Source organism: Gracilinanus agilis, chromosome 2 (genome assembly GCF_016433145.1).
Source record: "Gracilinanus agilis isolate LMUSP501 chromosome 2, AgileGrace, whole genome shotgun sequence".
NCBI lineage: Eukaryota > Metazoa > Chordata > Mammalia > Didelphimorphia > Didelphidae > Gracilinanus > Gracilinanus agilis.
This window is the reverse complement of record NC_058131.1, coordinates 452,622,781-452,639,919: the sequence shown is the minus strand read 5'-3', so window position 1 is coordinate 452,639,919 and position 17,139 is coordinate 452,622,781. Positions and strand designations below refer to the sequence as shown.

Below are 17,139 nucleotides of genomic sequence, written 5' to 3'. Positions count from 1 at the left end.
CCTCTGTATGTGTGTGCTTTTCCCCCCCCTTTTAATGTAGGTCATTTGCAATATATTCCCTGGATAAAATACAGAAGACTCACAGAGGGGGAAATGTGTAGTAATCTAAATATCAAAACTCTAAAGAAGCTATATCTGACTCCAAGTTCCACCCATTCCTCCACTATCCTGTCCCAATACCCACAATTATATTTAAAAAAGGGTAAAGTTGGAGGAGATGGAATGAATGAATGAGTGAAAAATCATTTATTAGGCCTCTAATATGTAGGTGGTAAGGAGCAAAATGCAAAAGTGAAGCAATGTCCTCAAGAAACTTATCTTCTAATATAATATACATGCATATGCATGTACACATATGCACATATGCACATATATCCAAAATGTGGAAAAAATAGATATGAATTAAATAAAAAGAAAAAAATTGAATATTTTATCAAAAAAGCCCAGATTTTTATCTTTCAGAGATTCACCAAAAAAAAAAAAAATCAGAAGACTCCCACTCCAGGCTCACCTCCAACTCAATCTTCTCAATCTTTTATATTTATAATGTCTGTTTTCTAGTCTTAAATATAAACTATTTTGAAAGACAGTGGCATTTTTTGTTTACCCATTTTTAAAATGTTAAAATATATATATATATACATATGCATATATGTATATATATATATAATAGGTATGTAACACTATATTCATTGATCAGAATGCCTTCCTTCTGGCTCCTGTCCCCAGTAGAAAAGTCAAAAGATTTATGGAATGTTATAGCTAGAGATTACCTTAGAGATTACTATCTTGAAACTTGGAAACTTGGCTTTACTTAAAGTTTATAGTTTTCCTCTCTCCTTGAATACCTGCCACTATCTTGGATAACTTTAATATTTCCACTGATGACTTAGTACTCTGCCCTCCTCATCAATCTCAATCCTCTTTACCTCCATTTTCACTTCATATCAGTCACCCACAGGTTTAAATTTCACCATCACCCTAAATTATACAACTTCAAAGAACCTAAATTCACTAATTCCCCACTCTGATCACATTCTCTTGCTTTTCCTTTTTATTCCCTTAAGTTTGTTGTTTTGTACTTATCATAACTTCTAATCCCTTGACCCTCTGTTCTCCTACCTCATCATTCCTCTCATGCTATCACTTCCTTTCATAAATTTGACAGTCATATGGCAGCTCATCGATATATTATTTTCATAGTTGACCACTTTTGCTTCAACTATTCCTATTTTGACAATCACCATTTGCTTTTTCATGAATTTTCAATTTCTACTGGAGGAATTAATTAAAATGGATTCACTGGATCCAGTTTTCTTGATGCTCTCATATCCCTGCTTCTATTCCCTCATCAAACTATTTTCTTATATCTTTCTTCCCTTTCACAACTGAAATAACATAAAGAACATTCTATTACAACAACAAAACAAAAAACTCTTCTCTTTAATCTCACCAACCTCCTTTCATCATCCAGTGGCCTTTTCTCAGTCGTGGAATCAGAGAAAATCTTTAGAGTTAGAAGATATCTTAGCAGTCATCTGGTCAACCCATTTTCAAAAGGAATTTGCACTTTAAAATATGAGAAATGATCATCCAACTTTCACCTGAAAACCTCTAAGGAGAGAGAATCCACCAATTGCCTTTTCTAACAACCTGCTCCACACTAAAAAACAAACAAACAAAAACAAACTCTTACCTTTCATCTTAGAATCAGACTGTGTATTAGTTCCAAGGAAGAAGAGTAGTAAGGAAATGGAAGTTAAGTGACTTCCCCAGGGTCACACACAGCTACAAAGTGTTTGAGGCCAGATTTGAACCCAGGATCTCCTGTCTATAGGCCTAGCTCTCAACTCACTGAGCCACCTAATTGCCCTCTAGCCTGCTCCACTTTTGAACAGCTCTAGTTGTTGGAGGATTTTCCCTTATATTGTACCTAAATCTGCCTCTTTATATTCATTGCTCCCAGTTTTGTACTCTGAGACAGAAGAAATCTTAAAAGTTGACAAATATTGTCTCATACAAGGGAGGGGTTGTTCAACCTTTACTTGAAACTACTACATCCCAAGGAAAGCCATTCTACTTTTCATTAGCTCTAATTGTTAGGAAATTTTTCTTTTCATCCAGCCTAAATTTATCACTACAACTTTCACCCTTTGTACTTAGGTCTGTACTCTGGACTCAAGCCAAACAAACTGAATAACTCTTCCACCTCACAACCTTTCAAATACTCAAATACAATCATTCTGTTTTGATCTTCATATGGCACAAACTTGAGGTCATTTGTCATCTTAATTGCATACCTCTCAATGCTCTAACTTATTGGTGTCTTTCCTGACCATGGCACCCAGAAAACACAGTACTCCAAATGTAGTCTGTCCAGTATTAATCAATAAGTAAGCCTACTCTGTGCTAAGTTCTGGGCATACAAAAAAGGGACAAAGACAGTCCCTGCCTTCAAAGAGTTTACAGTCTAATGGGGGAGACGACATTCAAATAAAAATTTACAAAGCTATCTATATATGGGATAAATGAGAATTCCTTAAAAGAGGGAAGGGTTGTGAATGCTCCCTGTAGAAGGTAGGATTTTAATTGAAACATAAAAGAAGCCAAAAGTCAGTAGTCATGGCAGAGGAGTTCTTGGCTGGGTGATAACCAGAAAAAATGCTTGGAGCCAAGAGATGGAGTCTTTTGTCTGTGGAACAACCAGGAGGCCACTGTCACTGGATGGAAGATTATATGTTGGAGAGCAAGGTGTAAGATGACTGGAAGGGTAGGAGAGGGCTAGGTGTGAAGTGCTTTGAATGATGAATGGAGCATTTTGTATTTTGACTATTGTTCACTTAGCCTGTGATTGATTCTATGCCTCTCTCAACTTAGCCTCAGATTGCTTTAATTCTCTTGCCACTAGATTGCTTAAAGGGAGGCAGCCCACTGCCCACTTTCATAAAAGAAAGGTCACTGGCTTTAGAGTTTGGAGGACCTTGATTCATGTCCCATTTCTTTTACTTAATGCAGATAAGTCCTTGGGCAAGTTATTTTACTCCACTGGACTTCTGTTTCCTCATCTGTAAAATGAATTGATAGGATACCAGCAATTTTTATTATTACTGATAAGATGACTTCTGGAGTCTTGTCTAACTTGGGGTCTTGTCTAACTCTAAATCAGTAAGAAAAATAGGTGGATAGATAAAATGTTAGAAGTAGAGCCAGGAATACCTGCATTCAGATTCTGGCTTGGGACACTTTACCTATGAACACTGGGCAAGTCACTTAGCATCTCAGCCTTATTTTCCTCATCTGTAAAATGGGAATAATAATAGTACCTTCTTTGAAGGGTTTGTTGTGAAGGTCAACAGATACTATTTTGGTACTAGGACTCATGTTGATGGAGGCAAGGCTGACTGAGATTTTATCCAAATAATTGATTGAGAGTTCAGACTAACTCCATTGCAAGGAAACAAGCCTTATGAGAATATAGTAACAGAGAGCCTAGAGACAGTTAGCTGCTAGTGTACTAAGTAAGGTAAGGAAAAGTAAAGGTGGTAAGTACAGTAGGTAAGAGTTTTCAGGGATGCTTTTTGTATTTTTATCTTTTGCTGATTAAAAAAAAAACAAACTCTTACACTCTGTCTTAGAATCAATACTAAGTATTGGTTCCAAGGCAGAAAAGCAATAAAGGCCAGACAATTAAGAATTTACCCAAGGTCATACAACTAAGGAAGTATCTGAGGCAGATTTGAACCAAGGTCCTCTGGTCTCTAGGCCTGGCTCTCAATCCATTGAACAACCTAGGTGGTCCTCCTCTTTTTTTTTTTTTTTTTAAAGTTCCCTCTGGGTCCCTGGCAAGTATAGAGCCTGACTTTTGAATGAACTAGGAGATCAATTTTGTCTTAGGTAATTGATCATCATTTGGGGTTAATATGATTCAAGAAAGATTTTAAAGGGTCTTTAAGAGGAATATAGGTTGATTTATCAGGTTTCTGAATAAGCTATTCATAGAGATTTCAGTAGTTTGCCCAGAAAGTACTTACTTTGTACTTTTTACAAGTACTCCTTGGGCTTTGCTTTCATATTAGGTCCTTTCTTCATGTAGGGAAGAATATGTCAAGCCCCAGCTACAGCAGACTTTATGGTCTCTAGTAATTTTAGAGTCTAGTCATCCAGAATTGTAATTCTCCTCTTGTGTCCTTTTATTCATACATAGTTTCCATAATCAGACCAATGGTTAGACTGAATAACCAGGAAGTAACTAGTAAATTTAGTACTTAACAAGAAGCCCTAATTATTTATACAATATCTAAAATTGTTATTAACTAGGATTCAAGAAGATTCCAGGAAAGAGTAGACTAGGGCATTAAAGCCCTAAAAACAATAATAATATCAAGGACTTATATATTATTTTAAATTTTGCAAAGTGCTTTACAAATCTCATTTTATCTTTACAATAACCCTAGGGAAAGAGGTGCTTTTATTATTGTCATTTTAGAGATAAGGAAATTGAGGCAGATAGCAGTTAAGTGACTTACCCAAAATCTTATAGCTAATACATTTCTAAGGTTGAATTTGATCTCAAATCTTCCTGACTCCAGAGCCAACATTACCTAGTTGCCCTAAAAAAATGAAGGAAGTCTGAAGTCCAAGAGAATACCTTTGTTCTAGGTCCATGTTGGTGAACATATGGCATGCATACAGGAGTGGCTGCTCCCTTCCTCCTCTCCATACGCACCTGAGGACATTTCTTACATGACCCACCTCTCTGCCCAGCAGCTCAATGGGAGCACTGGGAAGTTCACATGCTGTATGAGGGTTATAGTTCGGGCACTTGTTATCTAAAAGGTTTGTCAATGCTGCTCTAGAATTTGCTGGCTTATTTCTTATGCATCTCAAACCTTCAGGTTCTCAGAAAAATGTAATTTTACAAACAGGATAATCCTAAATTAAATTCCCCTTATGGGATTTTAATCTGGATGAAATTAATCACTTTAGAGGTACCTCAGAATCAAAAAAGTGACAAGATAAAGCTAGGTTCTAGAATTCTAATATTTCTATTTTTAAATAAGTTCTAATTTCCCTTAGGGAAAACTTTGTCTCTATGTGCAAAATCTTAGAGAAGAACTGTACAACTGAATTCTTGTCTGAGTTATAAAACTCTGAGTGCAAATTGAAAGCTGCAAGGGACAAAATGACTACACCCCTCAAATCAATGCACAAGTTTTAATCCTCCAGAAGTAAATGAAGCAAGCTGTAATGCCAAAATAAGGAAAATTTCTCCAGCCTGCTTAAAATAGAATAAGGCTTTACTGTGAGGAAAGAGAAGAGGGAGGGGGGTAATGCCAGATCAAAGTAGAGGGTAGAATTAAAGGAAAAGTCTCAAATTCTGGTGGAATTCAGGAGAAACATATGTTTTCTGTGTTAATGAGCTTGAGGAAAAAACAGCTGTCTATTTAAAAATGCCTTTTTGTGTGAACTACTCAGTTAAGAGAGAATGATAAGCAACTTTTAATTTAGCTATGGATAATTTGGAAAGGGGCAAATATTTTGCTATAAAATACTTTTTGCTTAATGAAGGCATAAAATATGTACAAGGTAATTTATAACTGGGACTATAAGCTGTAAGTTAACTCCTTCTCAATACTGAATGTCTGTCTAGTGTTTTCAAAGTTTGTGCGTTGGTTAAAGTCCACATCTGCCCACCCCATATTTGAGAGAATGTAAATGGCATGTGTGTTCTGGGGAGGGGAAGAAAAATTTTCAGTATTTTGGTTTGAGATATTTATAATTTTAAATTGAAAAGCAAGAAGCAAAGTTCAGAAACGTGGCATATACATACATAACATTGGTTGGCACCACCATATTAAACTGAATATTCAATAATAATAATAATGATAATGATAATAGCTAACATTTATATAGTGTTTTTAGCTTTGCAAAGCATTTTATATGTGTCTACATCTATTGATCCTTTTTTCTAATTTAAGCCTCATAACACCTTGTGATGAATGCTGGTTATATTACTGCCCACATTTTATAAATAATCTGTTTTTTAAAATAGTTTCAAGGTTTTTTTTTCCAAATCAGTTTTTTTTCCTAAAGACCAGAAGCCTTGAAAGGAAAAACAGGAATACATTAGCTTTTTAAAGAATGTGCGTGAAAATAGACAGGTTTTTGTGCATTTGCCAGAAAATATACCATAAAAACAAGCCAGAAAACATAGTGACAATTAGAAAACTGATTTTAAAATGTATGCTATATTTTAAAAGGCTACATAGAATCTATAGGGCTATGATTTCAATCAATCAATTTATTAAGCCCCCATCTAACACCTAAGCCAGGCATGGTGCTAAGTTTTGGAGATACAAAATGATACAAAAGATCATTACTCTCTGAGAGTTTACAATCTAATGGGGGAGAAACATACAAATAAATATATACAGAGCAAGCTATATAGGATAACTGGGAAGTATTAACATAAGGAAAGTACTTGAATTAAGGACAGCTAGATAGTACAATGGATAGAATGCCCAGCCTGATGTCAGGAAGATTCATCTTCCTGCATCCAAATCTGGATCCTGTTATATTCAAACTCTGAGAATTGAGAGTCTCACCTTGATTGACAAGGGAGACAGTTGGAGACATTGGAATGTTCCCGGATGCCATGAGGACAGGAGCAAAGGCAGTTGGCCTGAGCATATAAATACCCCTAACAGTCATCTGGGAGGGTCTTTGGGTCTTTGGTCTTTGAGCTTGACCATTGATCTTTGATCTTTGATCTTGGAGCAGTGATCTGTGGGTCTCTGACTGTGGGTCATTGATCCTCTCTGAATCTCCATAGATCTTTAGGCATTTGAATCATCATTAGCTATTAGGTATCTGGGCCCAGGAGGTGAAGGGAGGAAGGGAGGTAGAAGAAGAAGAGGCTGGATCTCTTAAGGGTGGTTATTTCCTGAAGGCTGTGCAAGGCTGACATACCACAAACTGAGAACAAGGAAGCTGAGAGAAATCACAGTATCTGTACCAACTGAGCAGTTTGCCCTCCCTGGTTTGGCAGTGGCCAAGCTGAACCAGAGAAGTGTGAAACCACTAGCTCCAGCTTACTGAAACACTAGCCTACAGTCCTGAGGGATTATTGATCATAGCTATTAGTGACAGGGTCTCCTATCCCCAATCCATTCCTGATTATTCCTTTCCCTTTTTAACATCAATAGATAAAGTTTTATTAAAGTACCTTCCCAAGTGGTCATTATATCACTGACCCTTGGGGAGGGAGCAACGCAGTCAGATGAAACGTGATCCAAGGCTAGTTAGAGCCCAATATTAATAATTAAGCCAAACCTAGGTGGGACCTGAAAGGGTTGCCCATCCACCAGACCACAAGGGTCTTGCCTGGGCACTGTTATATAGGAATAGGGCAGTTATTATAACTTCCAGCAGGGTGACAGGGTTCAGTGGTCCCCCTGCACCAGCTACCTAGTGTTGTGAGGGTTTATTTAGCAATTAATTTAGTAATAGTGTTGGACCTAGCAGGAAGGGCTGGAGAATTCCAAGATGGAATGAAGATGCAGGAAGTAGGGCTTGTGCTCTGAAAAAGACTCCATTAGTGGTTGGACATAACTGTTGCTAACCCTGGGAGATCTCAGAGTTAGGGAAAAACTGCATCCAGATTCCCTGGGATCCCGAGAGGTGAAGGCTTCTGGCAAGTGGACAACTGACCCGCAGAGTTGCACCAAGTGGGGAAGTGGTTTGGGATCTGGTAGAAAGCATTTCAAACTCACTCTCCCTACCTGGGTACCTCGGATCACCTTGGCTCTTGGCATCCTGTGACCATCCCTGGATTACCTTGAGACCCCAAAGCCACCCTCAGGCCTTTTAGCTGAGCTGACCAAACCTGGTTGGAGCCAGGTTTGAAGAAGCTTTCCCTATGACTTCAATACTGCTCCCTTGGGCCCTGCCTGGCTTAGGTCAGTAGGATAGAGTAGTTAAGTCCTTCCCTGCCCCCTGTGGCTTGCCCTTAGGGTTTCAAGTGTAGAATCCCCAATCCCATTCTTTATTTAGTTACCCTCAATTAAACTGTATAAACTTTTACCTTTGCCTGCTGGTTCCATAGACCCTGTCCTAGGGTGAGCTGGGTGACTGTTGGGCCAACTGCCATTCCTGTGTCAGTTAAAACAGTGAACCCTGGTCTCCCTATCCTGGTTGGTCCTGTCTCTCCTTCAACCCAGTGTGTGTACCTACAACCCATTTAGTTACATTTTAATAATAATAATTAACATCCCCGTTGCCTCACTATTACACTAGGCACAGCTTCCCTAACCAATATCCCCTAGGAGCATAGTAGCAGTATTCAGAAGAGTCCCTATATTATTCTTTATAACACTCCTCAGATACTTACTAGGTATGTGACCCTGGGCAAGTCACTTAAATCTGTTTACCTCAGTTTTTTATCTGTAAAATGAACTGGAGAAGGAAATGGCAAGCCATTCCAGTATCTTTGCCAAGAAAACCCCAAATGGGGTGACAAAGAGTTGGACACGACTAAAATGACTAACACTTGAATTAAGGGAACTGGGGAAGACATTTGTGATTTCATTGGTATAAGGGAGTGATGATGGATCTTTTAGAGACCAGGTACTGTGCCACCCCAAATGCTGGGCTCACCCCACCTCCCTCCCTTTACCCCACACAGGGGAGGGAGAAAGCCCTTCCATTGGGCTGCTGGTCAGAGGGGCAGGGGATATGAAAAAATGTCATCAGGCTCTGTGGAGAGGGGGAGGGAAACAGCTCTGCCAGAGGCCCTCTGCCCTTCTGGGGGGTGCGGCTCTGGTGCCCACAGAAAGTGCACTCTGTGTGCCATCTTTGGCATGCATGCCATAGGTTCACCATTCCTAGAATGGGGAACTGAGCAAATTTCTTTTGCCAAGTAGGGCAACTTCTCCTCAATTTATACTCTTGGAGCATAGTGATATCAAACTTGAATGGAGCCACTAAACTGTACATAAATCTTGAGGACTGCATACTGACTTAGAAAACCACATACTATTATTATCTATGTTTTATTGTATTTTTATTAATTTTGTTAACTATTTCCCAACTATATTTTAATATAGTTTAGACTTTAAGGGAATATTGTGGGTCCCTGGCCTAGAGCAACAAGAGGTTAAATGACTTGCCCAAAATCACACAACTAGTATGTGTCAGAGCTTCCTTTAAAACCAGCACTTCTGTCGGGGTGAGAAAAATGGAGGAGCTGCTGAAGCGAGAGCTGCAGAGCTCCATGGCCAAAGCCACGGGCCACTCGGCGGGTGGGTGCATTAGCCAGGGCCAGAGTTATGACACTGACCGAGGCTGGGTATTTGTGAAAGTGAACCACAAGTCAGAGGCCAGAAAAATGTTTGAAGGTGAAATGGCAAGTTTATCTGCTATTCTACAAACAAACACAGTGAGAGTACCCAGACCCATTAAAGTGATAGACGTGCCAGGGGGTGGGAATTTACTAGTGATGGAGCATTTGGACATGAGATATTTAAACAGTCATGCTGCAAAGCTTGGATCACAGTTAGCTGATCTACACCTTCATAACAAGAAGCATGGTGAGGCTCTCAGGAAGTAAGAGAAAACTGTTGGGAAAGGAGGAGGGCAGGCAGAACTTCAGTTTGTGGACCAGTTTGGGTTTGATGTGGTAACCTGCTGTGGATACCTCCCACAGGTAAATGATTGGCAGAAGGACTGGGTAATATTCTATGCCAGGCACCAACTTCAACCCCAGATAGACATGGTAGAGAAGGAATCTGGAGATAGAGAAACAAGAGAACTTTGGTCTCAGCTGCAGTTGAAGATACCTGGCATGTTCCAACAAAATTCCTAAAGTTTCAGGGTTTGAGAAGCGACTTAAACTCTACAAATCTGAAGGTTTTAAAGAATATTTTTGAAGGAATATTAATTTGTACTCTTTTTCCCCAAGATATGCGGGTCAGAAATGTTATCATAATGGAGTTGCTGAGTTGGGTCTAAATTTTACCATGCAAGTTGAGGCTTATCTAGACAGATACCTTTTTTCTCTTGCCTTCTTTGCTGTATAGACTACTGTTATCACATGAAATGGACTTTTCAGTGCTTAATGTAGTCCTACCTAAGTGGAGTAATTTATATGCTTTTAAATTTATTCCATGTTTTCTCATTTTCCTAAGCCTGAGAATCTTGAACTGAATTGTAAACTTGCTTTCTTTACTTAGCATTTTAGTAATAGGGTAAATTTAATGATTGTATTGATGCTTATCACCCTTTTGCCATGAGAATTTCAGTGACCTATCAGCTGTTTCAGTGATATCTGACAATGTATTTACTTTTGCTGTTTAACTAAATAACAGCTGTGACATCCTCATATAGTAATAAAATAGACAAAGCTTGTTTCTTAAAAAAAAAAACCAAAAACCAGCACTTCCTGGCTTGCAGGCTAGCCCTCTATGTATTCTATCACACTGCCTCTATGGGTATGGAGACTATAAAATTACATATTTGAATGTGGGTCTGTTTAAATAATTCATTTCAGTAAATGAGCCCTACTCTTCCTGTAAGACTGAGGTTGAATTATTAGTGCTTTCACATATGAAAAATTAATATGGATCAAATTATATGTTTAAAACTCACTGACTAGAGCCTTACTCTGGGTTATTTACATTTTTGAGTTTATTTAGCAAAGAATTGGATCATCCTAAATATTCAAGGCAAAATTTCAAATTAATGTGACCACTAAATTGTATTACTGCCTTGACTGTTGTAGAGGTTAAAACATATGTATGGAATCATACTGTGAGGGAATACTGAACTCTATTTAGCATATTTATCTGGGTTAGCAAATGTAAACAACATCTGCTATCTTATCAAGGAATAATTCTACAGGAAAACTAATAGATTCCTTATTAATATGATAAACATATTTGGAACCTATAGTAGAAAATTGTGAAAACATATCTGAATTTTATTTTCTCAACAGTCTACATTGAACTTTGGTTACATACAATTAATTTATGTTCAATGTTGTTATATTTGACTGTGTTAGAGCAAATTGTGCTATGAACTAATACATAAAGCACGTTCACTTCTTAGCAAGGAGTAATGCACTTCCTTCTCTCACTGACCAATTCTGGAAATTTCTGGGATCTCACAAGGAATATTAGATAACCTGCCTTTATGAAGAAATTGACAGGGATTTTAGACTTATTTCTATTTTTCTGTCATTTGTGATTCTTGATTCTAAAGGATCTCTGAATTCTTTCTCCATCAAATATATAATTCTTTTACTATTTTCTGTAGTTCTTGAAATCATTTTAGTAATGACAATTGCATAATGTTGCCTTCTCCCCCACAACAAAATGGAGGGAGCAGGAGGGAAGTGATGCATTTTGTGTTTCATGAAGTTTGAAACAAATTATCACTTTTTTTTTTTTTTAGCTCTGTACCATTTGTGACATCCCTATCATCAAGATACCCATTTAGATACACTACATGGATAGTCTGAGAAATCCAACTATCCTCTTGTTTCTTCTGTTTGCATGTGTCCTGGCATGTTACCATATAAAATATAATGGATTACTCAAAGTTTCAGAGTTCAAAATAAACAACTCCCTTAATAAAAAACTTCTTATACGAAGATTAAAGGCAATTCGCAAGGTAGCAAAAAGTGGTCCAAGCGAGTATTAAACAGGAAATTAAAAGCAGTTGGCAAAGAAATTCCTTGATCTCTCAGGAGCTCTTTCTCCAAGTCCTAAAATTGTTTTTATATTCTCTGTGCCCTAAGGACCCACTACTAAGTCTCAAATCAGTCCACCTTGGGGCAAGATTGACTCAAACTGCCCTAGGTTGTCTCCTCAGGGTGTTGGCTCAAAATAGTCCTGTTGATGTTTTGGGACTGTGAGGGTTAACTCAAACATTCCACAAGTCCACTAGTATTTGATATAGATCATCTGAATTAAGTTTGTGGCCAAAGATTGCTGAATATTAGGCTAATAACTGCACAATTAGTGGATACTTGTTTTTTTAAACTATACTCCTGATGGTGTGACACAAATTATAGACTTACTTACTTGGGAGTTACTCCCAAGTTCCTTACTTATTCCATAGATTAGTCATATTAGTAGAGCAAAATTTTTTATTATTTCATTAATAATTAATAATTCATTAATGCTATCATTTCATTAATAGCAGACTATAGTGCTTTTATTATTTTTTTCCTGATTAAGTTTTTCTATTATGGTAAGACATTAATGATGTGTTAAAGAATAGACTTTATTCCAGGCCAGTGAAAAGGGAACCTGCTCAGAAACTTACTGGGAAAAGATTACCCCAGTTACCCCAGTGCTATTAAATTTCAAGACCTTCATCTTTGGAGTTATAGTCCTTCTTTAAAGACTTTTCCTTAAGGTGTTAATAATTCAACAGAATAGTTGTGTTTGTGGAGATAGTCAATCAGTAAACATTTAAGAGCCTACTATGTCCTGGGTAACGTGCCAAGTGCTAGGGATACAAGAGATGATAAAAACAATCTCTGCTCCCAAGGAACACATAATTTAATGAGAGAGACTACAAACAAATCTCTCCATTTATTTGGAGATATATAGGATATATAATATACAGGATAAATAAGAAAAAAATTAAAATAGGAAAGGCAGTAAAATTAAGAGGAATTGGGAAAGACTTCTAGAAGAGATTTTAGTTGAGATTTAAAGGAAACCAGGAGGTGGGCATAAGAGAGAGTATTCCAGACATGAGTGATAGCTAAAGGAAATGTCCAGAGTCAAGAGATGGAGTGTCTTCTTCATGGAACAGCCAGGAGACTAGTGTCATTGGATCAAAGAATAATGTGGAGGGAAGCAAGGTAGAAGCCTGGGAAAGTAAGAGGAACCTAGGCAATAAAGGGTTGAATGTCAAATAGAGAATTTTTTATTTGATTCTGGAGATAATAGGAAGTCACTGGACTTTATTGAGGAGGAAGGGTGACATGGATTTAAGAAAATTTAAGAAAATCACTTTGATGACTAAATGAAGGATGGATTGGAGTGGGGAGAGACATAAGGCAGGCTACTGAAATAGTCTAGATGTGAAATAATAAGGATTTGCACTAGAGTGGTGATAACTACTTCCCTGCCCAAGAATCGGGAAAAATAACAGTACTTTCAACTTTAGAGACACTGAGTCACCCTGCTAATCTTAACCAATACATTCATGGATTTGAATGAACCTAATGATTTCTAATGAATGAACAGAAAAAGATCTATATAAATTATATTACATGTGAAAAGAATGTTATTATTTTATTTTTGTAATTAAGTTGTACAATGGATGCTCACTCTGAAATGCATTGTGAATGGTATGTTGTATGTGATTTGAGACTAAGGTGGTGTTCATAGGGCTGATGAAAGAGACATTTAAAGTGTTTAAATCACTTTATATAAGTTCAGGGGATAGAGTAGATATTTTCAATGTTGTTATCATGTTTCATATTACAATGATAGGACACACCTAATACCTTGTATTAATAATATAGGTACCAGAGTAATAACTACATTTCCATATTACATTGTAAGTAGGGAAATTTATTGTGTGAACCAGAACCCATTAGAATTATAAAGCTGACCATTATCCGTGCTCACTTTGATCAGGGTTACTGTTGATAACATCAGCAATCCCTCATGAATGGAAAATGTCAATAGCTCCCTTTAGGATATGCTGCCTCAACTACCAAATGTCAAGCTAATTACAAGTTTAATATAGTTTGCCAAAATGATTAGTACAGCAGCCAAGAAGATAATGGCAGGACTGTACTCATTTATTCCCCCATTGTTTTGCTTCTTCCTTCTGAATGAGAAAAATAACCACTTGTGAGACAAGGAGGCTGGTTCTTATACTGCTTGAGTAATGATATTATAACATATTATAAATACAAAGTATATTATAAGTTGGCTGTTCCAAATTATTTTCTGATCTTTACCTAAAAGAACTGAGTAACTTTGTTTTCAATTTGCCTTGAGAGAGGTAAGTCTGTCATTTTCAGACACAAACTTGACAGATATTGTTATATGTGAAAAGAAATTCTTGTTTCTCTTTGTCTATTCCGAGTTCACACTTGTAAAAAGGGTACCCTTTATTCTCTTTGCCTAGTTGGAGTTAACACTTTGGTTAACAATAACTTAAGTACCACTACTTGGTATCTCACTAGATTGTGAAGACAGGATTAATTCTCCTTTGTCTACCTTTTGATTGAATCAACACTAGGTGGAGGAGTTCACAAACCACTTAGTGAATTCACACCCTCAGAAACCCAATCAGCCAGGAAACTCTGCACCATTTTGATGGGAATTCACACCTCCAGAAGATAAGAAGTGGATCCCACAGACACTGCCCCCCACCTGGGCAGTGCTGGGCAATTTGGAAGCTGTGATTGGCCATTGTGAAGAGGGAAAAGGACAAGCCCTGAATTTCTGGGGCTGGGAGTTCAACTGCAAGAAGGAAGTTAGCTTCAGGAAGAAGGTTGGCTCAAGGAAAAAAGTCAGCCTCAGGAGTCACCTTCAGCTCAAGTCATCATCTTGACCTGCCTCTTGGAGGGAACTTGGGTGAGTGGATAGCTGGCTTTCCCTTCCTGTCTTCTGGAGAGAGTTTTTAATTCCGGTTGAAGGTCAACAAGTTCTGGCTGAGTTGAGCACCAGAGCAATATTTAGTTAGATAGGCTAATGTCTTTTCTACCCCTTTGTATTTCTCTGCTTTCACTCTTTCCACCTCTTTTGTAAATAAAAGCTATTAAAGTCATTTTGGCTTTGAGCAATACTTTGAATCGGCAATCACCATTATTATTTATAATTTTCATATATTTTAGTCAAACCACTAATTTTTAACCCTTACACATAGCAATGTTCCCCTCCACAAAATCCTACTCTTATGTCATTGTGTCATGGAGATGACTCTGGGCTCCTAAAAGCATGCAGAAAGGCAATCATGAAGTCAATAACATTTATTAAGCACCTACTATTTGACAGGCATTGTGCTAAATGCTGGGGATACAAAGAATTTATTGCCTAACTGACTAGGATTAGGTGGTTACAGGTTCATTAACATGAATATTGAAGTCACTGAGGTTGATGGAAAGTGATAAAATAGAGAAGATGGTGAACCAGGTATCAAAGTTACTAAGAAAGTTGTCTAAGTGGTTTTGACTTTGGTAGATGAGAGCAGTAAGGATGGAGGAAGGAAATTAAAAAGAAACAGCATGAACTTCAACAAGAAGAAAGGACTGAGTAATATAAAATTCTGCAATTTAAACTGAGCTATACAAATTATAAGATATGGATTTTCCTTACATTGTAAGAATCACTTCTTAACAAGAAAAGTTATAACTCTTGCTCAGAGCCATGTCAGATATACTAGAAGTCAGAACATATAAGAATGAAAAAATAGGCATAAAAATGATTCACTCAATTTGTGTTATAACAATTGCCTTTTCTGCTTTAAGTAGTGGGACAAAGGACACCTAGTGGTAAGGAGTTGAAAATTCATTTTGGATCAAGGAATAAGATATGTCTCTAAGTTGTGTACACTATCCTTTTGGATCATAAATCTTACTGTGGTTATTTAAAATTAGTCCTACATCCTGAAAAGTAAGCCATCCTCATTTGTAGGTCAACAGATATAGGGAATTCTCTACCTTATGAGTTAATTTGACTTTTAGATAGCTCTTCTTATTGGTGCTAGTATTATAGTAAAGTTTCAGCATGGATGTTTTAAAATACAGAACCTTAAACACTTATAGGTCCAGAGTAAAAGGAAAAACAGCTTACTCATATTAGCCTGAATATAGTGCAATGTTTTCTTCCCTAATATGTACCTTTGAAAGTTGCATTCACACTATATTCAAGCACTTACAGCTTTGAAACCATAAGTTGTGTATTGTGTGCCTCAGCATATAAAAAAAGTGTGGTTATTTCCTGGGGCAGATGGGAAATGCCAACCAAATGCCTGATGTTTTGATATTCCATCAAATGTGACCGTTAATACCAAAGGCGTCAAATCAATGTTGATTAAAACTACTGGAAATGAGAAAACTAGAATGACTGTGATACTTGCAGTCACAGCTGAAAGGTGAAAACTGACTCCTTATGTAATTTTAAGGAGTAAAACATTACCTAAGGAAAAGTTACCATCAAGAGTGATCTTTTGTTGTAGGAAAAGGGATGGATGAATAAAGAACTTGTGTTAGATTGGTTGAATGTGGTCTGGGGTAGGCATCTGGGTGTGTTACTGCATCAGAGAGGAATGCTCATACTCAATGCATTCAAGGGTCACCTAACTGAAAATGTGAAGAAGAGAATTGCTGAAATGTGCACAGACATAGTTGTTATTCCAGGAGGAATGACATCACATTTTAAGTCTTAGATGTAGTAATTAATAAGCCATTCAAAGATCATTTGAGTAAAGACTATAATGAGTGGATATTGGCTAGAAACCATGAATTTACTCTATCAGGAAAAATAAAAAAAACCATCTGTCACTGTATTAGGGAACTGGATCAAAACTGCTTGGGACAAAATCTCTACCGAGTCCATCGTGCTTGGATTTAAAAAATGTTTATGTATCAAACAGTATAGATGGTAGTGAAGATGGTGTTTTGTGGGAAGAAGAGGGTGACAGTGATGACTCAAATGATGTTTCCACTTTGGGAGATGAGGAAATACAAGAGAACATGATTAAATATTAGAAGATAGTTTCTCACAAGTATCTATAAAAGTAATACATATTTAATAAAAGTGTCAGCATTAAATAACTCATTTTTAGGATCTTGAAAAAACTTCAAATATAAAGTGCCTGTATTATTCATGAGTTAAGAGAAAGTTGTAATTTAAAAGGAGAAAATAAAATGGGTATTTCCTCTTTCTGAGTTACCCTTCAAAATACTTGGGATCACACTATATCCGGGGTTGTATTATATTTGGGCTAATATGGTACTGAGATGGTAGGGCTTGAAAAAGTTTATAGATATGTTATATATAGTTATGTAGGCAGGCTAGTGGCCACAGGAACCTTACCCAGGGCTATAGTTTGGGATTCTCTCCTCTGTTTATTTCCCTTACTTTCCTCCCTTCCTCCAGTCCCTTT

General features: G+C 37.2%; 1 pseudogene; it reads left to right on the top strand.

Moving 5' to 3' along the window:
- The first annotated feature begins 9,235 nt into the window (after nt 1-9,235).
- LOC123233975 lies at nt 9,236-9,862 on the top strand (annotated as a pseudogene).
- Nucleotides 9,863-17,139: the final 7,277 nt, after the last annotated feature.